The sequence below is a fragment of the Mustela putorius genome, unplaced genomic scaffold (assembly GCF_011764305.1).
Source record: "Mustela putorius furo isolate JIRA1106 unplaced genomic scaffold, ASM1176430v1.1 tig00003898_pilon_pilon_pilon, whole genome shotgun sequence".
NCBI lineage: Eukaryota > Metazoa > Chordata > Mammalia > Carnivora > Mustelidae > Mustela > Mustela putorius.
In genome coordinates, this window is record NW_025422047.1 from 12751782 (window position 1) to 12779218 (window position 27437).

A 27437-nucleotide genomic window follows, 5' to 3' on the forward strand; every position below is an offset into this window, starting at 1 on the left:
AGAGAGAAGAGGGGTGCGGCAAACAACCTGAGGTGTGTAAGAGGACGTTTGTACTTAAAACCTTTCTTCTTTTGGAAAATATTTACTTTTAGGTAGAGGAGGTGTCTTTCTAGTGCCATGGATGTTCAGGACATATTGTTTTCAGATGTGAAATCAGGGAAGGAAGGGCACTAAGCTTAGACTTGCCTCAGAGAGCATAATAACATTGATCAGAGGCATAATTTATTTGCTCTGATCCATCTTCCAGATCCATTCTCCTCTCTTTTCTATACTGCATTGAGCCTTGGGAGGCAGACCTTTGTGGATTATATACCAAGGCTCCTAAACCCCAACTGGGTTTACTCAACGGGAGGCACCAACAGGAGATCAGAGGAAGAAGAAGAGAAAAATCAGTTCACCAAAGACTGCATCCCTGCCAACAGCTATGGCTTTCTCCAGTTCCGACAAAACCCTCCCTCCCCTACCAGTCTGTCTCTTCATGTTAGAAGTAGTAACAGCTCCATTCTGTTAAGTTTAACGGACCCTGGGTATATCACCAACCCCTGTTCATTATCTTAATTTACACTCATCCCTTTGTGAAAAAAAAAAATTCTTATTTAACACTCTTCAATGACCTCATTTCATTCGGCCATCTATCTCTTGTCAGGGCCATGACAAATACATTACTATAATGATGTTTTAAATATGGATTCTGAATGAAGAGAAAATGGGGAGATATTTCTTTTCGTTGCTGGTGGAACTTTCTTGCATACTCAGCCCCAAACCAAACTTCAGCACTCTGTTGATTCCCAGACTTCTGCTTGGGGGGAGGTGTCTCAGTCTTCCAAAGAGTGATGTCATTCCTTTCGGCCTCACCAAATTACTCTCATTTCTCATTTTCCATTTTTTCTTATTGCAAAAGACACTTGGCTCATGACTTCCTTTCCCTTTTTATTGCATCCCACCTCATGCCCATTCTCTTTCTTGTTGCCTTTAAATACAACAATTAATCCTCAAACCCCATTAAGCACAGCAATTTCTTCCAGGCCAGGAGTATTTCTACAATTGCAAATAATCATCTGAGGGTACTAGATTTATTAAAGCGTTTGGAAATACCACTATGGCTGTAAATGTCTCTTGTATTTCCAGAATATAGAAATGCTACCAGCAAATCTGGCAGGGAATAGTCTATTACCAATCCAAACACTAGCACTTTCACATCTGTTATGCTTAAAAATTTTAAACTAATGTATTCATTCCAGAAACAGCAGAACAAAAAGATATCCAGCTAGGAGATCTATTTTCATATCAATATTTAAAATGCTTTCAATATTTACCATTTCACACTTACTAAATCTCCCATGACTTTTTGCTTTCAGGAAATCCATCAATTACAAACCAAAGCAAACATCTAAAAGGACCTGTAAAATGCAATATATATTGGCAGGCAGGGAGTCCAAAGCTCACTACAGAATGCAATTAGCAAAATTCCTCCAAATTCATGAAAATGAATAAATCGTGTCACCATCTTGAAAATCCATATTTATTATTACTCCAAAGAGAGAGTCAATTAGAATCTAATTTCAAAATCTTGCCTCCAGGGAAAAGTATTCTATAAAGTGATAAAAATGAATACTAAATTCACACTAAAAAAAACACAAATTTTAAAAAAACAAGTAAACATATTGAGATTATTAACTTCACTAATAAAATTATAGAAAATAAAAGTGGGCATTTTTTAAATAGCAGAAATATTTTAAAAAATAATACTTGTGACTTCTGTGGGAAAATAATACTGTATTACAGTTAAAAGCATGATCCTTGAAATCACATTGTCTGGATTTGAGTCCCTACTTCAGTTTTAATTGAGTATCTTCAGACATTTAACTGAATCTGTTTGTACCTCAGTTTTTTAGTCTGTAAAATGGGGATAATTATCATATGCATTATAGAGATATTGAGAAGATTAAAAAATATAACATCTGTAAAGTAGAACAGGACCTGCCACATGCTAAGGCTTTAGTAATTATCAGTAACTATTATTACAGCTATGATGAATGATGATGACCCCTGGTAAGGGTAGCAAATTGGGTGTTGAACACTTCCCTATATAGTAATGAGACTGTAAACTGGCATAAACTTTCTAGAGGGAAGTTTACCTGTATAGCATACAGAGCTATAAAAAGTTATTTCCTTTGATACAGTAAAATCATTTCTAAGCATTTATCCTAAAGAAATTATCACAGAGGCAAAGATTTCTTTCCAAGGATGTTCATTTTAGCACTATTTATAGATAATCATTAGACATGATGTCTGAAAATGGCAATATAATAATCATTCAGTGGGATGTTATGGAATAAATAAATAGTACTTATGAATATCGCATAATATGTGAAAAAGCAGAATATAAGAAGCTCATGTGGTTCGACTTTGTTTACTCTAAACCGTAACTTTTATTAATTATATATGCATATAATTATATAGATAAAATTTCATTTATATATGAAAATTTAAAAATTCACCAAACTTATTGACTTTAAATGGTATTATTACAGGTGATTTTGTTGACTATGTATTTGTGTTTGCTAATAAGGCTTTTATTGGTGAGAATTAATTAGTTTAAAAAAAAGCTGCTAAAGTCTCCTTAAGTGTCTTTTTTGTGATTAACAGATGTTCAAGCTAGAATAGTCTTTGGTAGTCTCCTACTCATCTTTCTTTCCCTGACAGTTGCATGCTCAATTAGATGCATTTACAACTTCATGCACAATTGATAACCTTTTGTCATAACTGTGACTTTAATTATCTGGTCAGCAACCTTGACACCAATTTAGTAGCCAAACATAAACATAACTCATCTCAATGTTCAAGCTACTTAATAACTAACATTTACCTATAATTTGTTGAGGATATACTATATACCTGAAATTATTTTGCATGCATTATTTACTTTAATCTTTACAATTATCTTGGGAGTTAGGAACTATATTTTTCTCATATGGAAGAAGAAGGATTCAAGTGTGAAGAGTAGAATTTGATGCCCAATCTGTCTGACTCAGTGACTACACTTTAACTCCTGTATATGCTGCCTCTCATCAGTGCCTTAGGCACAACTGGCTTCTTTGTTGTCATTACTGGGAAGACAGACAAGACAAGATCTATTCTAAAGTATAATCTAAGATTTATTGATGTCTGGAAAGTTAGAATAAAATAACCTGGAATTTAACAGTTCTGGCCAATACACAAATTTGACACCACTAAAATGAAATTAGTTATAGACATTTTATTTAAGATAATAAACTTACAAAAAAAAGCAAAAGATTAATTGAATATAGGAAATGTTTGACAAATCACAGTTATTTTTCACAAGAAAAAATCTTTAAAAAGAATCTGTTTTGTATGGAGAGATTAATTTTTTAACAATGGAAATGGTTCTTGTTTCGTCTTCAAGGTGATGATTTTGGTGGATGGAGGGATTTTTTTCTCCTTGTTTTGTAATAATGGTTCTCTATGATACTTTCTGCTTATTTTCAGGCTATTTCTAATGTGGGTCCTGGTTACCTAACTAGACAATTAAGGCAGGAGAAATTATTTATTTTTCATATGTAAATATTGAACTAAAGTAGAAATATTCTGTTCCTGGCTCTACCACTAATTTGCTATGATTTCCCACCCAGAGAGTGTAAAGATTAGGTATCACTTCTTCATCTGTGTAATAAAAGTGTACTTTATAACCTCAAACATGCCTTTTAACTATCTCATGCTATGATTCTGGGAAGGCCTAGAACCTTGTTAGGTATACAATATAAATGTTTATAGAACAAGTACATATCTTTCAGTTACCTCCTAATTCTATCTATTCTTCAAGGCCTAGCAGAAACCTCACTTCCTCATGACGATTCCCTTGAGTACTCAAACTTCCTGAACTAAAAAATAGTCAGTACAGGAATTATATGTTATCTTTAAACACTGCTTAAAAATTTCATAAAAGAAAGTCCTTGTTTTGAAGTAAGTTATAAATCAACTTGACAGAAACAGGTTTTTGACCTATAATATTATACATTCCTTGGGTTCAATCACAGCACTGGCCTCATAATGGATGCTTAGCAAATTTTGTTAAATGCAGAGTAAGTTTGAATCAGCAACTAAATTCCTAATTTTCAGTCAGGACATTCCTTTTATCAGAGTGAGGTTCTGCAGACTATAGTCCAGGTCTTCTCTGTGTCTGATGCTGTTTGACCATCATCATCATCATCACAACCATCACCACCATCTTTATGATCAAGAAGCATTTATTCAGTCCTTCTGGAATGAATGGCAGCAGCTCAAGATCTATCTTCAGGTGAGTGAGAAACAGCTGGCTATAATTCCCTATATAATAACCTTTCATATTTCTTTTTTTTTTTAAAGATTTTGCTTATTCATTTGACAGAAATCACAAGTAGGCAGAGAGGCAGGCAGAGAGAGAGAGAGAGGAAAAAGCAGACTCCCTGCTGAGCAGAGAGCCCAATGCAGGGCTTGATCCCAGGACCCTGGGATCATGACCCAAGCCTAAGGCAGAGGCTTTAACCCACTGAGCCACCCAGGCACCTGAGCCTTTCATATTTCTAGAGCCAAGATCATTAGCTTTAAAAGAGCCTCAAATATTGAGGTTGGTTGCTGCAAAAGAAGGAATAAGAGGAATGGCAGAGAACATGTTAGGGAGGGGGAGAAACTGTGTGTATTATCAGCTTGCTACACAAGTCTCCTCACTCAGTATAATGCAGCAGGCAAGTGCAGGAGAAGATCAGCTGTCAGTCTCTTGGTGCACATCATTTGTCATGGGTTTTCTTATGTCTGCAAAGGCAGGGACATCCCTGTTACCATGAAGAGCTTGTCACGAGACCAGTAGTATGTATGCATACCGAGTACAATTTTGTGCTTGTCTCTTAATGTATTTGAGAATGGTCGTATTTCAGGATTGCAATTTCCCCAATGCTCTTGACAGTGGAAATTAAAATCAAATTCCCAAATATAGATCTAAAGAAGATAGATGGTTTTTCACATTCTCTAAAGATGTAGGGGGTAAATTTAAAATATTCTTTTGGCAAGTCATTGTTTACAATTAAAACCCACCTAATATCCTTAGTATTTCCCTAGAACAGGATCAAGTTTTGATTAATTAGATAAAGAAAAATATGCATGTGATTTCCATATTGAACTCCATGCTTCTAGGATTCATCATTTTGTGTCATTACTCACACATCTATTCACAAAGAGGTAGTTGTTTCTGGAAGATGGAATTGGAAAAGTGAAGATCAGTTTGAAAGAAAATCTAAATTTTGTTACTACCGTCCTCTGAATAGAAGTGAAACCACATACCTGAGCTTCCAAAATTGCCTGTAATTATTCTAGTATTTTTGGTCAAAGCCTGAGTTATGTATTTCTTGACTGAATTTTATTTTTTGTTCTTTCTAAGTCTCCTTTTCATTTGTTTCAAGAGCATATATATATCTCTCTCTATCTTTGCAATCCTTCTTGATTTTCGCTTTTTAGCCCAAGGAATTCAATTAAATTCATCTGGCAGATGGAAAGCTGAGGCCCATAAGGGCAGTAACAGATACTAAAAATAATGAGAAGGATAAAAAAAAAAAATACCCTGGTTTTGGTTCAGGGGGATTTAATAGATATTTAGTATCAGAGATATTTAATACCAGAGATTCTTATTAATTTTTTTTCTTACTTGTCATTCCTCTTCTTTTTCTAATTCCCTTTGCTCAGGCACTGGAAAATATTTTTTGACCAGAATGCTGAAGCTAAAGCAAGTAGCCATCCTCCAGTAACCACTCACTACTCCTACAGTCAGAATCGGTGTCACTGAACAGTGGTCATGAGGGCCAGATATTTATGGGAAAATTCTAATTTCAGAGAGTTTCTCTTGTCTCTCATAAACGTATAAGTGCAATTTACAGCATAGAGCATGTGTGCTGATTCAGGGATTAGAAGACTAAGATTACTCCTCATGGTGACTATTAGTCAACTGATTAGTCAATATGTATATTTGTGTGTGTGTATATATACATATTATGCATATATGTATGTTTAAAAATATTTATATTTTATACATATTTAAAATGTTATATGTATTTTAAATAAATTTAAAATATGTGTATGTATATGCATACATGTATGTATACATGCATGTTTAAGATAAACTATATGTATGTGCAAATATACAAACATACAGTTGATTCTCATTTTCATTAGTTCCATTCTATGGAGTTGTCACAATCACTGAGTTAGCAAACACTGAATCATTGCTCCCGGGGGCAAATACAGAGTTAGGTTCCTGTAAGCCTCTTGTCACAACAGTCTTGTCAACTGATCAATACAAAGCCCTGTTTTATGTATATTTCTGTTTAAAGATACCTTATTTAATATATGTTGCCAAATCCTTGACATTAAACTCATGACCAACAACAACACTATAACTCATGTTTGAATGAAGCTTATCTAACACATGTAATTCTCTGTAAGACACATCACAGCCTTCCTGCACTTAGTAACACTAGACAGCACTCCAGCACTACACTTGGGGGGTCATTTGAAACAGCAAAATCAACAAAAAGCACAAAAAATTTTTTTAAAATGTGACATTTAATGGACCATGAAAAAGACACTTGTTTACAATATGAGAACTGAAACAAAAAGACAGTGTGTGACCTTGTTTGACTTCAGCTGGAAGTGTGCATCAGGTGATTCAAATTTTTTTTTCCTTTTCTGTGTGTTGTCTGCAAATGATCATGAAAACCCCGCAAATATTTTCTTTTTATGGAACACTTCACAAATTTGTGTGTCATCCTGGGCAGGGGCATGCTAATCTCCATATCTTTCCAAAATTAATGTATGTGCTGCCCAAGCAAGCATAAAACCCCTCAAGTATTGACTTTATGGTTACAAATACAGTCTAGCAAGTGGGCAAATTTACAATACAGAATCCACAAATAATGAGAATAGATTGTGTGTGTGTATACCTGTCTTAGAGGAGAAATTTGCAAAAATTAACAAATCTAAAAAGACTAAATTGGCAATATTAGCAAATTCTTGGGCAGTCCTAAAATGAGTGGAGATTCAGCCTGGACATTTACCTCCTATGTCTCTATTTACCATTGCTGGATAAAGGCACTGATCCTTAGAAGGGAAAAACTGGGACTTTCAGTTCCCCAAAAAATAAATTTATAATCTTCCCATGAGGTTTTGTTGCTCACTCATTCATGGAAGTTCTAGCCTTGTGATTCCCAAAGAGAGAGAGATCTGAAGGTCTCCACATACCTCCACCTTTCTGGCTTCTGTGTCTTCTTGACATTTAGTACACTGTCTACCTATTACATGTCAGAGATGCACCACTGTTACATGTACAACATTGCTTATACTTAAGAACTTTCTTTTAAAAAGGGGAAACAAGTTTAAAGCCAGTTAAAAGCCAGTCAAGTGTCACTACCACCCACAGATGATGTTAGTGTTAACTTAGATAGCAGGTAGGTCTAACCAAGAAGTTGAATTTGACGAGAAATTTTCAGAACTTCATATGCATATTAATAGAATAGCTTCTATGCTTGTATATGTGCCCATCTCCTCCATTTAGCTGTTATTTTAAGAGCAGCAGAGGCGTTTTACTGATTTTTGTAGGCTTCATGGATATCACAGGGACTGATACTGAATGGACAGATCTCAACAAAATATATTTTGTACTGAAATATCATTGCTTTCAAGAATCTTCTATTTCACTGATTTTTATTTTATTTTATTTTTTCAATTGAAAAACTTTCCTACCCTTTTTGGGTAATTTTAGCTTCACCAATTTGAAAGGCTAGAAAGTTGATTCTGGTTTTTCTAACTTATTTCTTTAAATTTTCTTATTAAAACAGAATAAGATGTTTATTGTAAGAAAATCAGAAGATAGACAAACATGAGGAAAATGAAACTCACCAATCATTCTTCTTCTTGGTTAAAACTCTTAATACGTCAGTACATATATTTTTTCATTGATTACAATTAGAGTAAAATCTACTTTCTCCATCCTCTACTCTATGCTGAGGACTAGAGAGTCTCTGTTACTTTGGGGAATGAGGCATATCCCTCTGTTTGTAACATGGTTTAAAGCATTTCCTGCTAAGATTTTTATTGAAATATATTCTAAACAGTGTTCTTTGTTTATAGATATAAGAGCTACACAAGAAGGCAAAAATAAATATGCAGGTCATTGGAGACAGCCAAAGGCTACAAAAGCAATTGTATAGACATTTCAAGTAAAGCTTGAAGAAGGCTTGGTGAGAGGAATTTCCTGTCCTTGGAAAGGAAGGTAAGATTTCTCAAGTTTACTTTTGAGATATTATGGAACTAACTCCTTTTATCTGGTGTCATACTGCCAAGGCCAGGCTTAATACAGGTGCTATGCTTAATTATCCATCAAATATTGTGATTTCTGTTCTCAATGCCATACATACTGATTTCTTTTGAATGAAAACTAGAAGGGAACTCAGATCACACTTGGAAAGGATAATTTCCCTGGTAATAAAAATGATTTGATCAATTATATAATTAAAATAATGTCAATAACAATAGCTAGCAGAACAAATAAACCCTGAAATTCAGGTAGGAACTAAGTGATATTCATCAAGGCAAGTATTTGGTCCTTGAAATCTACAGATACACAAGGAACAATGGCTTCCAGTAGAGCCTTCATGATAGTTTTTAAACATCTTTATAGGGGTGCCTGGGTGGCTCAGTGGATTAAAGCCTCTGCCTTCAGCTTGGGTCATGATCCCAGGGTCCTGGGATTGAGCCCCACATCGGGCTCTCTGCTCAGCAGGGAGCCTGCTTCCTCCTCTCTCTCTCTCTGCCTGCCTCTCTGCCTACTTGTGATCTCTGTCTGTCAGATAAATAAATAAAATCTTTAAAAAAAAATCTTTGTAGAGGTACTGATATTAAAAAAACTGAACATGTTTAAAGTGTATAATGTGATAACTTTTTACATATACTTATACCTGTGAAACCATCACATTAGTCAAGATAAAAAACATCTCCAATCACTTCCTAATGCCCCCTGTGATGCCTCCCTCCCCTGGCTTCATGCCCACACTCATCTTGAGGCAAATACTAATTTGTTTTCTTTCACTACAGAGCATTTGGATATCCTAGAATTCATACAAATGGGACCATATGTAGGCACTTTTCCCTCTGGCTTCCTCATTCAGAATATTTAGAAATACATCCATGTGTTTGTATGTAGCAATAGCTTATTCTTTATATTGAAAGATATTATCCCATTTTAGGAATACATCACAATTTGCTTATCCATTCACATGATGACAGACACTTGGGTCCTTTTAATTTTTGGTTATTACAAATAAAGCTGTTATGAAAATTTGAATTCCAGGCATTTGTAGACATATACTTTCATTCCTCTTAGAGAAATACCTAGGAGTGGGTATGATTAGGTTATATAGTTATATAGTTATATAGTTATATAATGATTAGGTTATATAGTAGATATATATTTTCTCCTAGTCTGTGACCTGTGTTTTCATTCTGTTTCTTTGAAAAGCATAAGTTCTTAATTTTGATGAAGTTCAATTTATTAAATCTGTTATAGGTTGGGATGCCTGGGTGGCTTAGTTGGTTAACTGTCTGCCTTAGGCTTAGGTCATGACCCCAGGGTCCTGGGACTGAGTCCCGCATTGGGCTCCCTGCTCAGGGGAGCCTGCTTCTCCTTCTGTGTGCCCCACCCCTGCCTGTGCTCGCTCTCTCTCTCTGACAAATAAATAAATCTTTTAAAAAAAATAAATTTGTTATAGACTGCTTTTGGTATTGTATATAAGAAATCTTTGCCTAATACAAGGTCACAAAGATCTTCTCTTATGTTTTACTTCTACATGTTCTATAGTTTTGCTTTTATATTTTGATCTATAATACATTTTTAGCTCATTTTGTATATATGGTGCAAAATATGGATTCAAGTTAAATATTCTGCATTCGGACATCTAATTGTTTGATGGTAATTTATTGAAATGACTATTGAAAAATTTTCAATCTAAGGATATTGTTCTGTAGTTTCTCCCCTTTTTTAAAATTTTTTATTTTTTATAAACATATATTTTTATCCCCAGGGGTACAGGTCTGTGAATCACCAGGTTTACAGACTTCACAGCACTCACCAAAGCACATACCCTCCACAATGTCCATAATCCCACCCCCTTCTCCCTCTCCCCTTTTTTATTGCCTTTATTTGGTTGATATCATGATAATTATGGTCTCACACAATGGGTTTGGAAGTAATCCCTTCTTTTCTATATTTCTCAAAAGTTTTTGAAGGATTTGTTTTAATTCTCCTTTAAGTGATTGCTAGAATTCATTCATGAAGGGCTTCTGAGCTAAGCACTTTTGTGGGACATTTTCTAAACTACTAATTCAAATTTTTATTTATTATATATATTCTGATTTTCTTTTATTCCTAAGTCTATATCAGTTGTTTGTGTCTTTCTAGAATTTTAAAAAATTTTTCCCTAATTAATCTAATTTATTGTCATATAATATAAATCTTTTCTTATAATGTTTTTTTATTTCTGTAAGGTTGGAAGTAATGTCCTCTCTTTTACATCTCATGTTAGTAATTTGTGTCTTCTGTCTTTTTCCTGGTCAGTCCAGCTAAAGATGTTCCAATTTTGTTGATCTTTTTAAAGAACTGACTTTTGGATTCACTGACTTTCTCTAACTTTTTTCTGTATTTCATTTATTTACTGGTTCCTTTAGAAATAAATCCACTATTTCTTATTGCAAATAGTGTTTCTCCTATTTTCTGGAAAGATATATTTTTATCTTCTCCTAGACCCCAAGAACTATGCTAGGCTATGTGAATACAATGGTAAGCAAAACCAGATGCTGCTCCCAATCTGTGGATCTTGTATTCTAGATAGAGGATAATCATATTATCAGACCAGAAGATGCATAGTTAAAACCAATAACAGTTATTAAAACAGCAACATAATTCTAAGACAAGATATCAAAAAACTACCTGACTTAGAAAGAGAACAAAGATTATATCCTGGTGGAGCTATAGGGAGGAAGAAGTTAATCAAGATTAGAGCTGAACAGGTGGAGTAAGAAGTTATGAACAAAAGATGCAGTGTCTGCAAAAGCTTTACATGTGTATGACACTAGAGAGAGGAAAATGTGAATAGAATAGAATACAGGAAAGAGAGGGAAAGAAACAATCTAGTGCTTCCGACAACATATTGTGTCTACTACACTGTTGGCTGCTTAACAGACTGGATATCAGGCTTAGGATTCATGAGAGAGAGAAAAAATTGTTGAGGATGTCTTCTTATTTTGGCTTGTAAAATTGGATGAATGGTGGTACATATAGTTCATTGGATTAGGTGCTCCTAAAATGTTTGAGATCACAAGTTCAGCCCTGATATGGTGAATTTCAGCTGCCTTCAAAAAGAAGTATAGTCAACTGTGTATAATAATCATAATAATAGCAGGTTTATGGTATGGCCAAGAATATTACTGAAATAATGCATGATAAGGAATTGGGAAAAAAAAAAAAAAGAGTAGATCAGAGATCAGCAGAAATTAAGGAGTCAGTGGATTCCCTTTTAGCCAATCTGGAGCCAACACAGAATCCTTGCAAATCCAGGAATATGATTCTTTATACAATGCAAGCTTATGATGTGCCGTGGCTTAACCTCATAAAAATGTTATCAGCATGCTTGAACTCCAGAAAATTGTGCTTGTTCTTGGTCACTAAATCATGACCAAGCTGTTTCTCTTAAGGCGCCAAGGATATTCTCAGTGATATCCAATCCCAGGAGATCTGTGCTTTGTAAGCCCAATAAAGCTAAATCCAATAAACCTATTCACAATTAAGATACTTTTTCATATTCATTAGACTTTCACTTTAATTAAATGCTTATTTCTCTGTGTGTTTTTTTTTTAGGAAATGTGGAAGTTGGAGTTATAAATCTAAATCTAAAATAACAAACCTTTTTTTAGGCATATCTATTGGCAAAAATTATTACTAAGGTAGCTTCAATATTAATAATAACTATTAACAAATAGCCCTGGCCAACATAAACTCGGAGGACACCTCTATACTTTCAGCATCAGTGGCCCATCATTACTGAGATAGCTAGAAAAATGTTTGGGGACAGGTGGGGAAAGAGATAAACTGGACCCTTGGGCAGAATGGCACTGAAAGGAAAAATATGCAGTTTTGTGATGTACTATTCTTGGAATTTTCTTAGGTTCACCAAATCAATGTGAGGAAGAAGATTCCTCGCCTTACATTACTATGTAATCAAAGTTATTTACTTGCACATTTGGGGGATTATAAACGATTCTGACCTTTGCTAAACTATTATGCACAGAATGGAAAACTGTCCCTTTAAAACTTGCCTCTTGATGTTAATAAATTAGGGATCTCTCACAGTTCCTTGCCAGACTCCATTTGTTGTAATATTGAATTGAAGTTTCCAGGTGAAATGAACAGCTGCCAAGCTAGCCTTTCAAGAAGCTGCCTTTGGGAACACAATACTTTATTATCCGTGTTGTGCCATTCTATGCTGAGTATTAGTTAAAATAATGAGAGGTCTGACTAAGGGATCTATTTCGAGGTCTATTTTCTCCTTAGCTGGAGAAGTACCTTCAGACCATTCCATCCATCTGTTCTTCCTCAGGGTACAAGAAGTCAGTCAGTTGGCTGGAACTAAAGTCTTTCACCTGTTTTTTGTTTTTTTTTAAACTAAACTTAAAAACTGAATTTAGTGTCTAATATGTTTATCTAAAACTAAGGTTTTGGCTTTCCTGGAATCACATCTTCTTTCACTGGTTAAGAATCTTTCACATTTGTTTTGAGTTTAAAAGTTTGCCAGTTTCCTATGCCCACTAATCAAGGGCAGTTAGTTTTTTTTTTTGTTTGTTTTTTTTGTTTTTTTTTTAACCCCTTCAAAGTTCAGCCCCTGTTTTATGACAGAACAAAATTTACCCTTAATCTAGTTCTATTTCTTGCTGGCAGATCATAATTTCCTCTTAAAAGGTTTTTGGGGAAAGATGGAATAATCTTTAAAAGTTGGCTTGGACATCAAATGGCTTTCATTAAGCAACAGTTTGAGTTGAGTACAAATGAACTGAAAACATATTTCAAATAATAGAAGAAAAATGTCTTTGGAAAACCACATATTGGGTCTTTCCAACAGCAAAACAATTTAAAATTTGTTTTGGTGCTTGGCAAAAACAAACATGTATGAGTTTTTTGGGAAGAAATGGAAGAAATCCAGTTTTCTGGAAGGAAGATGTTAAATTATCTCTTTTCATGAAGTAGTATAACCTGTTCATACTTTTCTTATCTCCTGGACTAGTGATAGAGAAGACTATGGTAACTAACATCCCTACATATAGAAGAATTATCCTAATTAACTGCAGTGCAATTTATTTTTTAAAAATAAGTTTCCTGGAATGTAATGCAAGACTGGAGGGAATGCAATAATACTAGAATTCTGGACACTACAACAGGCACTGGTGTGGGGGCTAATTTTGTCAGGATCCACATTCAGAATTATTCCCAGATACTATTTAATGCATTCTATATTCCTCCCAGTAGCTGGAAATGATATTTACCTCTGCTCATTAGGTTCTCTCTCATAGCTTATGGATTATAAACTGGAAGAGCCCTTAGAGGTCCCTCTACCATGATTGTAATTTGATCTCAGACAATAGGTCAGCTTCCTCAAGAGGTCCTTTCCTGACTCTCTTCATCAAAAACCCACAAGGTTTTTACCTATGGAACCTGTTTATTTTCCTTGCTAATCTTTATTACCTTTCATTAAAAAAAAACTATTTATGCTCATCTGATGTCTACTATCCCATTAAACCATTAGCTGTGGCTAGGCTATATCCCTCCTATTCCCAAAATAATATCTTCACAGCCTCACCTCTGATTTCAGCCACTCATCTCATAATGATGACAAACTTCCTGTCTTCAGGGGTCTTTCATTTTACAGCAGTAAACTTTTCTTCTGCTGTGGTCCTTGTAGGACCCACTCACCTAGCAGACATTTGCAATCTGCAATGAAAGGTGTTAAGGTCTCCAGAACAACTTTCATCCAATGGGTTTCAGAGCTGATGGCGAAATGCTTTAGTTTATCCTCAGGTGGACTACGCTGAACTACTGGATTCATTCCTATATAGAATTCTAGACTTACTATTGGTTCTAGTAAATACTATATAATTGTGAATGAACATTCACCTCAATGAAAGTGTTCATAAGTACACTGGGAAGATCTGATTTTTCTTCTGGGGTTTGTAGAAAGCTGGTTGTATTGTTAAATTTTGAGTCCTTGGACATAATGTCAAAATTGTTTACTTTGCACTGAACCAGGGGTTCTTTCGACCTTTGCGAGTGATCAGCTGATCTTCATACCACATTATCGCCTTTTACTGGACTGTCTCCAGATTCATGCTTTGAATTCTTTTTTTCTGACATCAGAGCTAGTTCTTGGTTCTTGCTCCCAGGGCGGGGTCATGGAGAACCAAGAATATTCCCCGTGTTCTGGAGTTTCATTCATCCACTACCTCTTTCCCACTGAGTTCTGACAAGAACACCAGAGTCTTCAGGACTCATTTGTTTCATAATCCTTTTCTAAAGGATATTTAGTTTTTCTCAAAATTTCATAACAAGCTAGCATCTAGGTTTATACATAGCTTTCAAATTGTTGTGTCTCCAGAGCTTGGGAATTCAAACAGCTGACTTTTGAGATTTCTATTCCAGGACCTAAATTGCTTAGAGATTTTCAAAACCAATTCTATCCTTTGAATTATGACCAGAAGCAGAAGAGTAATCGAAGTGCCTGGCATTAGAACTTAAGGGTCACTAGCTGCAGCCAAGCAGCTCAGAGTTCTGAGGAAAACCAATGACCCTCTAGTGGTCCCTGGAGCAGAACTCTGCAGAGTGGACCTAATGGGAAGCCATTTGAATTTGAAGTTCAAATTCAGTCTCCATGTCAAACTCAGAAGGAAAAACAATTCACTAAGGCACATACATCATAATAAGCATTGGAGATTACAAGTATTTTTTCAAAAAGTTAAATTCTTTTTCCTTGTCAGGCTATTATTAATATACTGCCTAATCCTTTATAGTACAAAAGAGTGAGCAATTCCATTTAAAATGTAATGAAGTGGATATTGGTCTGTACACCTATACACAAACAGCACGACAGAAGAAAGAGAAATTAAGAAGTCAGTCCCATTTACAATTGCACCCAAAACCATAAGACACCTAGAAATAAGCCTAACCAAAGAGGCAAAGAATCTTTACTCAGAAAAGTATAAAATACTCAGAAAAGAAATTGAGGAAGACACAAAGAAATGTAAAAATGTTCCATGCTCATGGATAGGAAGAACAAATATTGTAAAAATGCCTATGCTACCTAAAGCAATCTACAAGTTTAATGCAATCCCAATCAAAATACCATCAACTTTTTCAAGGAAATGGAACAAATAATTCTAAAATTTATATTGAACCAAAAAGACCCCAAATAGAGGAATGCAGAAAAAGAAAACCGAAGCTGGTGGCATCACAGTTCCAGACTTCAAGCTCTATCACAAAGCTGTAATCATCAAGACAGTATGGTACTTGCACAAAAACAGACACATAGATCAAAGGAACAAAATAGAGAGCACAGAAATGGACCCTCAACTCTATAGTCAATTAATCTTTGACAAAGCAGGAAAGAATGTCCAATGGAAAAAAGACAGTCTCTTCAACAAATGGTGTTGGGAAAATTGGAAAGCCACATGCAGAAGAATGAAACTGGACCATTTTCTTACACCACACGCAAAAATAGACTCAAAATGGATGAAAGACCTCAATGTGAGACAGGAATCCATCAAAATCCTTGAGGAGAACACAGGCAGCAATGTCTTCGACCTCAGCCACAGCAAATTCTTCCTAGAAACATCATCAAAGTCAAGGGAAGCAAAGGCAAAAATGAAGTATTGGTTTTTCATCAAGATAAAAATCTTTTGCACAGTAAAGGAAACAGTGAACAAAACCAAAAGACAAATGACAGAAGGGGAGAAGATATTTGCAAGTGTCATATCAGATAAAGGGCTAGTATCCAAAATGTATAAAGAAGTTATCAAACCCAAACAACAAATAATCCAATCAAGAAATGGGCAGAGATTTGCGACAATGTGGATGGAACTAGAGAGTATTATGTTTAGTGAAATAAGTCTATCGGAGAAAGACAACTATCATATGATTTCCCTGATATGAGCAAGTGGAGATGCAATGTGGGGGGTTTGGGGGTAGGAAAAGAATAAATGAAACAAGATGGGATCGGGAGGGAGACAAACCATAAGAGACTCTTAATGTCGCAAAACAAACTGAGGGGAAGGGGAGTAGGGAGAGGGTGGAGGGGTTATGGACCTTGGGGAGGGTATGTGCTATGGTGAGTGCTGTGAGTTGTGTAAACCTAGTGATTCACATACCTGTACCCCTGGTGCTAATAATATGTTGTACGTTTATAAAAAAAATAAAAAAAAATTTAAAAATATGGGAAGAGGACATGAACAGATATTTCTGCAAAGAAGACATCCAAGTGGCCAAGAGACACATGAAAACGTGCTCAGCATCACTCAGTATCAGGGAAATACAAATCAAAACCACAGTGAGATACCACCTCACACCAGTCAGAATGGCTAAAATTAACCAGTCAGGAAACAAAAGATGTTGGTGAGGATGTGGGGAAAGAGGAGCTCTCCCACAGTGCTGGTGGGAATGCAAGCTGGTGCAGCCATTCTAGAAAACAATATGGAGTTTCCTTAAAAAGTTGAAAATAGAGCTATCCTAGGACCCAGCAATCCCACTACTCAGTATTTATCCTAAAGATACAAATGTAGTGATCTGAAGGGCATGTGCACCTGAATGTTTATAGCAGCAACCGTGTCCACAATAGCCAAACTATGGAAAGATCCTAGATGTCCATCAACAGATGAATAGATAAAGAAGATATATATATATATATTGGAATACTATGCAGCCATCAAAAGAAATGGAATCTTGCCATTTGCAACAATGTAGATGGAACTAGAGGGTATTATGCTGAGCAAAGTAAGCCAATCAGAGGAAGATAATTATCATATGATCTGTGATATGAGGAATTTTAGAGGCAGGGCAGGGGTTTGTGGGAGGTAGGGAAGGAAAAAATGAAACAAGATGGGACTGGAGAGGGAGACAAATCATGAGACTCTTAATCTCAGGAAACAAACTGAGGGTTGCTGGGGTTGGTGGGGTTGGTGGGGAGGGATATTTGGCTGGGTGATGGACACTGGAGTGGGTATGTGAAATGGTGAGTGCTGTGAATTGTGTAAGACTGATGATTCACAGACCTGTACCCCTGAAGCAAATAATACATTGTATGTTAGCAAAATTTTTAAAAAATGTAATGAATGGCTATTATCCCTATTTTATTGATGAGAAAACGGAGACTCTGAATGATTAAATATTTGCTCAAATAAGAAAGCTAGAAGGTGGTAGAGGTGGCATTCAACCCCAAAACTAACTTTGAAAGCCTCCCATGTAGCATCCTTTGCTTAAAAAGCCAAAGGCATGGGGAGTTAGAGAGGAGAAGGGAGTTGGGGGAAATTGGAAGGGGAGGTGAACCATGAGAAACTATGAACTATGGACTCTGAAAAACAATCTGAGGGGTTTGAAGTGGTTGGGGGGGGGTGGGAGGTTGGGGGAACCAGGTGGTGGGTATGGATTGCATGGAGCACTGGGTGTGGTGCAAAAATAATGACTACTGTTACGCTGAAAATAAATACAAAATAAATTAAAAAAAATAAAAATAAAAAGCCAAAAACAAAACAAAACAAAAGGTTTTGTTCAAATGGATAAATTTTATTTTTACCTTGAAAAGTAAAAAAATTCCTCATGAGGAATATCATATATCTTCCAGGCTACCAATTTAATGTCATATTAGAAAGCAAAAAAAAAAAAAAAAAAAAAAAAAAAATTCCCTACTGGAAAGTCATACATTTCTCTTTGTATCACATACCTAAAAAGTCTAGCACAGACATATACAAGTGGAATTAGGGAAAAACTTTTCATTACTATCATTTTATTTCTTTAGCTGTGGTTATTCTCATCAACTTGGTGGTAAAGTTTTACTTTCAATTGCTAAGCACCAAAATAGTAACATAGGATCATGGTGAGATGAGTAGATATAGTCCTGGAATGTGTATATCCCATTCTTTGATTTTCTCATATAAGGGAAGCAATTTCTACTACTAGTGAAAAAGGATGACATGTAGATGGTAACCACAATGAGTTTTTATTTCTATTCCCATTCTCCCTTCAAAATTTTATTTAGAGTGCTATATTCCTTCCCTGCCCCTCAGTGAAAACTGGGGCGTGCTCATGACTTCTCTGTTCCCATTCAGATTTAAAAAAAAAAAAAGAATAGTCAGTTTTAGTCATAAAAAGTCATAATTCAGAAATACAATATCCAAAATTAATATCCAGTCCCACATAAGCACTAAAATTCTAAGCTTGTTGGCAGATCTCTAACTTAATCTATTTCAGGTTGGGGTAAAGGGTGGAGAAATGGGTGAAGGTAGTCAAAAGGTACAGACTTCTAGTTACAAGATGAATTAATTCTGGGGGTGGGATGCACAGTGTGGTCCCAATAGTTACCATACCAAATATATATTATATATTTGAAAACCGCAAACGGAATAGATCTTAAAAGTTCTTAACACAAGAAAACAAGATTTGTAATTATGTGAGGTGATGGATGGTTAACTAAACTTAGTGTGATTATCATTTTGAAATATATAAATATATCAAGTCATTATGTTGTATACATCTTAAACTAATACAGTACATTAGCATATTGTATAACATATTATACGAGTAATTCGTATATTTATGTGAGTAAATATATCTCAGTAAAACTAGGAAAACAGATGATATGGTTCCCTTAAAATTAAAAAGAATAACTACAGTATATCTGGAGTGTGTGTTGTGGAAATAAAGAACACACACACACACACACACACCTCTGATTTAATTTACTTCAGGCAGAGAGCCTGCTTGGGGAGGGTTGTGAGGTTCTTCTATTCTTGGCTTTCTTCATGCTCAAATTCTCCATTTTCCTACCTAGGCAAGGGTTGTGGTAGATGAGTCTCTAGACCAGTTCTTAGGTGTTTCACTTGTTAGCAATCTGGGCCTGACAGATGGCTTAAGTTAGTGATCCTGAGTGCGCCTGTCTAATGATGAAAGCTAGATCTTTCTCTTGTGGGTGATTTTGTTGGCCCTTCAAAGGTTCCCTGCTTGCCACTCTTTCCTACAGTTGTCATGATCAGCTAGCAGTATCTAGCTCCCAGATGGTCTCTTCTAACTCTAACCCAGTCCCTGCGCATCCAGCACCATCCTCCTAGGCTTTCTCCAGAGGTCCCTGTGCCCCTCCAGAAGACAGACTGGTCAGGACCAGAAGACTCTGTATTTACTCTCTCAACCAAAGGCCCAGAGCTGCTCAGTGAAGAACAGCCCTACAACACTCGGAGTTTCCGGACCATCTGAGTGCAGTAGCACAAAAGAGAGTCTATCGTCAAGGATGTCAGTCTGCCCTACTATCGCCTTCTGGATTTCTAGGGACCTGATTATACTCCAATTATAGTCCGCTTGACCTTCTTCAGGCAGGAGTCAGCTTGCTACTCTGTTTCTGGACTGTGGGGAATATATTTCAAAACTTTCTGAGTGACTTCCTTATGAAGGATGTTCTCTAAAACTTACAAATAAGGCAAAAAAGATTACCATGTGTCTTTTCAAATTAATATCAGAGTATTATCTGACTAACCTGTCCAGAGGTCATCTGTCACTCTAAAAATGTAACATTTTTGATTTACTATTTACCAATAATTAAGTCTCAGACTCTGGGAAGTTAGATATTAACTAAATTAATTTATATATTTTTTTGGTCAGTAGAGATGCAAATGATTTTTTGGTAGAGAAAATGTTTCCTATGGTTATAATTTTTTTGTCCTATAGGATGTTATACAATTTTCTGTCTAACTTTGAAAACATATCTGGTGGGATTTTTTTTTAGTGAATAAATATGTATAATATATGTTTTATATGTATATGTATATTATGTGTTATGTTTTGTATATACTATTACATGTTACACATATATTTATATAATTTACATATTTTGTTATATATACATACACATATATAATACACACCCAACATACATATCAACATACTGAATATATTCAGTAAGTTGATTATATATGTATTATATGTTGATATATATATGTATATATACATATACACACATACATATATACATACATATACATATATGATATATGTTGATATATATAGCATATATATCTCTCTATATAATCATATATATCATATATAATCAATATATACTGATTATATATGTATATATATTTTGTCACTGAGCTGTTTACTTATTAATGAGTTAAATAAATTGTTGACCCAGACTCACAGTTTATTTGCATGAGAGTTAACTTTTTCAAAATTGTATTTTGATACTCCTGAAACTCCCTCTCTAAGCTTGAAATTAGAAGTTGTGGCCTTGCTTCTCATCTCTTGGAAGAAGGATGGTGAGATCTCAGCAAAGCAACAGCTCTTTGTAAAGAACTGTGTTCACCAATCTCTTTTGCAAAAGCCTCTCTTCACACTCTGGCCCCTTACCATATTCATTAAGGAGATGAAAAGATTTGGGATTCTGGGAAAAGGTTTTGTATCATTATGTTTGAAAACTGGCGTATGGAAGATTTTTCTCTCCATTATGTTTGACTCCATGATAAACTATCATACCGACAATTCATTCAACCTGAGACACAAAGTCATCCTCTAACATCTTGTTTTACTACTATCAAAATAAAAGAATAAACTGACTGAACCAACAAAAGTAAGAGTGATTACTTTTTTGACTTTTGACTCATTTGTAGGAAACCAAATTCTTAGACTTTGAACACCTTTTTATTTAATAAATCCTTTTTATTCTCAATGTGGATTTACTTGGCAATATTCTTTGAACCTCATATTTTCAAAGTATTTATGTCTAAAAAGTTCTGAAAGAGGTAACTTTCAATTGGTCTGGCTTCTATCATCGGTGAAGCTGAGAGTTCTTTGCTATTTACGTAGAGCAGCTACAAAGCAGTTGCTGAGCAGGGGCACAGAGGACAGGCAGTGAGCTCATCTCAAATGTTGTCTTCTTATAAATGTAACATGATCATTCGGTTTTAAAGTGACTTTGAAGACCATTAGACTTCCTATGTAAAACCTATATTCAAAAAAACCGTCCAAAATAATTTATAAGTGATTTAGTAGTGAATTATTTATCTGATTATGGTTATTACCCTTTACCTTGTTTTAATATCATTATGGAAATGGGCTTCCGTAACATAAAAAGTTCTGTGATATGTGTCTGTCTGTATATAACCTGAAAGTCTGAGGACAAAATAAATGCAAGACATTTCATTTAACATTGCCTTGAACACGTGGAAATATTAGCAATTACTGATTAAATACGACTGATAAGAAATTCCAGGCTGGCATTTTCTTTGCTCATTGCATTTCATTTTCAGATGATTAAAACTTTGGAAAATTATGATGTCAGCATAGGCAAGCCCAAAGAAGTGGCAATCTTTAGTTAAAGGCATAAGATGATGTCACCTCAACAATTAGGGGATTTCTACTGGGTTTTAGATTTTTTGAAAAGCAAAAATATTTGTTCATTGCAAACATTAGGATCCAGAGTTGACTGATTATCATTATAGTGCTGTTCTGGGAAAATACTAAATACAAAATGGTCCACCATTTTCCATTTTATATTCAGGCCCTGTAATCTTTGAAATGCTTGAAATGCAAGTTGCAAAATGCAAGTTTAAAAGAGAATTCATTGTGCCAGAATTGACAGAGGGCAGCAGAAAACTTACAAGCTGTCCTCTAGTCGATTCAAAAAGTAATTAATTGCAGCTGCTGTTTTGCAGCAAGCTGGGGAAATGTCACCAAATACAGAAAACTCCAAAAAGAATGACAAGGCCTTCCTGTAATTTTCCCAGACTAAACAGAAATGAGATGAATGCATTGTGACTGCTGTAGGTAATGAGACTTTGTAAGATTATTATAAATAGGGTGCATAATTAGCATTCTACAGTTCAGTAAGCATTTTGTGTTGTTTTTGTGAATTTGGAGTAGGCCCCAATGGCTTGACAAAACATTCACTTTCTCTAAACCAGGCAAGCATCTTGGCTTCTGACACTGCTTCCAAATACACTGACTGTCAATTACTTGTGAAGATAAATTTAGAAAAGAATCAAAACATTAACTGCAGGAAGAATTAACAGCAAGTTAGTGGCTACCATGTGTCAGCAATGTGCTATTCACTCTACAAACCACACATCCCATATATTATCTTATTTAATCTGCATAAGGCAACTATTGCTCTTCTCTTTCATGGATGAGAAACTTAGGTCTAAAGAGGTAAACTTAACCAATATTCATAGATAACGAACTATCTGAACCCGGGTCTATATAATCTGAAATCCCTGATTTTCTGAAGTATATCATCTTATTTTCCACAGATTCTGCCACATATGGGAATTTATACTGTGGATTTTTTCCTTTGAGCAGCTCTCTGGAGTGATGTTTGCTATGCTTTTTAGTGAAAAATGTTGCAGAAGGGCAAAGGCATTCACTATGGAGAGGCTGGTAAAGGCAGGCATCACAAAGGAAAAACAAAATCATGTTGAAATTGTTACTGGAGGAGTGTCAGGCACCATCCATCATTCTGTACTTATATTTGTAAAAGTGAACTCATAAATATCCAAAAGTTTTCATTTATTTTTGGTAACGGTTAAAAAAGAGAAAGACCAAAAATAATACGACTATCTTTGATTTTTAAAATGAAAGGTAGGGGCGCCTGGGTGGCTCAGTGGGTTAAAGCCTCTGCCTTCGGCTCAGGTCATGATCCCGGGGTCCTGGGATCGAGCCCTGCATCGGGCTTTCTGCTCAGCAGGGAGCCTGCTTCCCCCTCCCCCCTCTCTGCTTGCCTCTCCACCTACTTGTGATCTCTGTCTGTCTAATAAATAAATAAATAAATAGATAAAATCTTTAAAAAAATAAAATAAAATGTAAGTAAGGCATTATCAGCTTAGAAGAACCCAGTAGAAAGGAAGAAATACATATCTCTCTGTATCAAGAAAAACAAGCTATACTTTAGCTCTCAAATGTATCCCGTCCAAAGACATCTTGAAAACTATACTATGGGGGCGCCTGGGTGGCTCAGTGGGTTAAGGCCTCTGCCTTCGGCTCAGGTCATGATCCCGGGGTCCTGGGATCGAGTCCCGCATCCGGCTCTCTGCTCGGCAGGGAGCCTGCTTCCTCCTCTCTCTCTGCCTGCCTCTCTGCCTACTTGTGATCTCTGCCTGTCAAATAAATAAATAGAACCTTTTTTAAAAAAAAAAAAGAAAACTATACTATGAACTCAGGATCTGGGTAATCAGAGACTTTTGGGAAAGGAAATACAGGGAAAGAGAGTAAGCCAGGTTTCTGAGGAGCCCCTTACCATGCATTAGTTAGGACATGGTCTAAAATAATGTAACCCAAAGACCCAAGGCATAAGGGCTTAAGAATTACAGAAAGTTACTTCTCTTTCATATAATGGTTAAAAATAAATCCATAACCACTAGGGAAGCTCTTCCATCCTCAGGATATACCTTCATTTCTGGATGCCTGGCAACTGCTATCAGATATGTATGGGCCAGTCAGCAGGAAAAAAGAGAGGGCCAAGGAGAGAGCAGACCTGCTCATTTATGAGTTAAGATCCAAAAGTGGCACACTTACCCACTGCTGCTTAGAACTTAGTCATTTGGCCACAAGAGCTCTGGAAAATGGACTCCTGTGTTAATTGGCCACATCCTCAGCTAAGACTCTGAAAGGAGATTATGAATACTGGTGGACAATTACTAATATCGGTCATGTTCAGCCAGGGAAGGAAGGAATGTAGGCGGCTGAGCCCCAGGAAACATCATGGTCCAAAGGTTGAATTGAGTATTTCCTTCTGTCTCCTCAAATTCTCTCCCCATTTCAGGATACCTCTTTGCCCTATCTCTGCTGTAATGTAAAGTAGAGGAAAGAAATATAGTTGTTAAACGTGAAAGGTAGGGTTTTGGGGCTGAAATCCCATCATTCATTATTCCGCCTTTCTCAGGTTGATAGTATTTTTTAAAAATTGCTAAATGAAAAATAAAGGGCCAAAATTATTTATTGTCAGACAAACATATTACACAAATGAAAGTAGGGCTTTTCTAGATTTCTTTATTTTTTTTTTCTTCAGGAATCTTTAGCATGAAAGCCAAAGTGTACTGTCCTACACCTTTCCATTTTTGGGGTCTATGGAGTCAACTCTGAATCTTTTTATCCTAGAAGTCATATGGATTAAGAATAAAAAGTATGCTTCACACATACCCTTCCTCCCCCAATCTGAGATGGAATGGAAAGTAGGAAGAGGCTGGTGGACCATGTCCAATGTGTGTCTACCTCATGACTTCCAGACACAGAAGAGAGAATGCTGCATTTGGGCGAAAGAACTGGAAGCAGAAGTCTGCTTATGGTTGGGGGGCTTTCATGTTATGTTCACTACTTAGCTCTGACCAGTCACTTCAGCGTCTCCTCCTTTTGGGGAGGTAGTTAGCAATGGGTAGAGGCAGAAAGGAGTGGTAAAGGCAGAATTTTCCTCCTCTTTTGGTTGATGTATGAAAAAGAAAATAAGAAAATAACACACTAGTTACTGTAGAAGAATGTACAGCAAAATAAACCATACATCCACTGGTTAATTGGTCCCTTTCCTCTGAAGTAGAAATTCAAAGAGAAGTGTTTAAAACTGAAAGACTTCAGGATGACAATAAAAAAGCCCAGCTGTATGGTTCTGTATGTAGAAAAAATCTAAAGGAAACAAGACACAAAGATACAAATACACACCCATACCTCTTCTGTTCTTTGACATAGGAGAAAACATGTTATATAAAACTGGTATGTTAAGAACTTCTGGTCTGGGTGAGTTGCTTTTTTAATAGCATGAAGAACTCCCGACTGTCAGTTATCAGAGTGGCCATGTTCCACATTCAAGAGAGGCTGTTGCTCCAACTAAGTGTCCATGACCTACTGGAGTGTACTGTACCGTAGAGACCCTCACAGGAGCCTGAGTCTTTTCTTACTTACATCTCAGTACTCAGATGGCTGCTTGCTGAAATTGAAGGGAAGATAAACTTGAGCTTTTAACTAGGCAGGGGCTTGTAGTTTTTGATTAGTCTATGAAACAAAACCCTAAATTCAGTGTATGTGATTATAAGCCTCATTTTCCCATTACTAAAATGGAAATACTAACAGATATTGAAATCATTGGGTAATTATGAAGATGAACTAGCTTTATGAACACCAGGCATTTAACACGATGTCTAATATGATGCAAAAATGCAATATATTATTAAAATTGTTGTTACAGATTTGATTTGCTATATAATATGATAGGTTCTGGGGACAGAAGAACAATTAGCATATGTTTTTGCTTCAATGGGTATACAGCCTAATAGAAAGAGACAGATATGGCATTTTGAAGAGACAGAGGAATGGGGGTGGGGAGCTTGTCTGATTAAGGGACCCTGAACCAATAAGCAGCAGAGTTTTAGAAGCCAGTAGCTTGGGTTTTTGCCCATTGGCAGACTTTGGAGGGAGGCCAGCACACAGGGTAAGGGGAATCCTGGTTTTTGTCTGTTTGACATGTTCCTGTTCTGATAGTGCACAGGTCTTGGCCTGTCAGAAACAGAAAGATCAGGAATCTGATGATGCCTATGAAGATTATGGAAAGAGATTTGGGCCCTCCAGCTAAGAAAATTTGGTCATCTTCCTGAAAAGCTAAAAATAAGAGGTAATCTGGAAAGAATTCACAGGAAGATAGTGAGGACTCCGAAGAAAAAGATGTGAAGACCAAGAAGGATGATTCTCACTCAGCAGAGGCCAGTAAAGATGAAAAAGAAGATCATAAAAATGTGTACCAGCAACAGCAGGCAGCTTCTAAAGCAGCTTCCAATCAGAGAGAGATGCTCATGGAATATGAGGGCAGTAAAGCAAAAGAGAAAGATTCCGGCAGTGATGGAAGATTTCCTATTAGATGATGATGATAGTGACTTTGGCAGTTCAAAAGAAGAAAAGCAAAAACATGGTTAAGTCTAAACCTGAAAGAAAAGAAAAGAAAATGCCCAAACCCAGGCTAAAGGCTACAGTGAGGCCAAACCCCATGAAAAGCAAAGGGAAGGGTTAGCCTACAGCTTCAAAGACATCAAAGGAAAAGACTCCTCCCCAAGAAGAAGGGGAGGAACCAGAGAGCCCTCCAGAAAAGAAGCCTTCTTGCAAGATGAAAACCATACCTTAAAACAAGGTCACATAACACCATTCCCTGCCCTGCATCCAAGGTATGTTTTATTTTTTTGTTTGTCTTTTTAATTTCATCACTTATTATCTCAAAGAGACCTGGAGCCAGTGATTCTTTTATCCTGTGACAGTCTTTTAGGAACTTAAAAAAAAAAAAAAAAAAAGGCAACGCCCATAAAATCATTCTTGATTTCCTATTTCATTAAATTATTCTTGATTTCCTATTTCATTCTCTTATGGTTCATGTTTTTAAATACATATATATTTATTGTTTCTTGGATAAAATGTAACCAAGGCTAAAGAAAAAGAAAGAGAAAAAGAAAAAAAGAACCCTAGAATTTAAATAGCAGGATTTAAATTTAAATAGCAGGATTTATACACCAGAGTAAATTTCTTCTTAACTGACAATGTTTAGGTTTCAAGCAAATAAAGTATCAATGTGAATCTCAAAAAAACAGTGAGAGAGAGATATGAAAAGAAATTTGCACAATAGAGTAATACTTGTTCTGTAATAGATGTAATCAAAGACTATGTGTTATAGAGGGGACACATGTTTTACCTAATTTAATTCGAAAGGAAAAAGAGAAAATTTTGAAACTGTGTTTAACTCTCTAAATCCCCATGTATTAAGGGGGATTTAACCTGTAATTTCACCCACAGTTTCACCCATTTCAGGAAATTGAGTACTGCCAGTTTAGGTTGTCTTCCTTTATTTAAAAAAAAAATTTTTTTTTTAATTTTTTGAAGATTTGATTTATTTATTTGACACAGAGAGAGAGAGACATACAGAAAGAAAGGGAACGCAAGCAGAAGAGTGGGAGGGGGAGAAGCAGGCTTCCAGAGCAGGAAATCTGCTGCGGGGCTCAATCCCAGGACCCTGGGATCATGACCTGAGCCTAAGGCAGAGGCTTAAGGACCAAGCCACCCAGCTGCCCCAGGTTGTCTT

At 36.0% G+C, this 27437-nt stretch overlaps 2 pseudogenes; one reads left to right on the forward strand and one right to left on the reverse strand.

The window, feature by feature from the left end:
- LOC101677649 overlaps window positions 1–26492 on the forward strand; it is a 128547-nt pseudogene extending 102055 nt beyond the window's left edge.
- On the reverse strand, window positions 6781–6878 carry LOC123388389 (annotated as a pseudogene).
- Window positions 26493–27437: the final 945 nt, after the last annotated feature.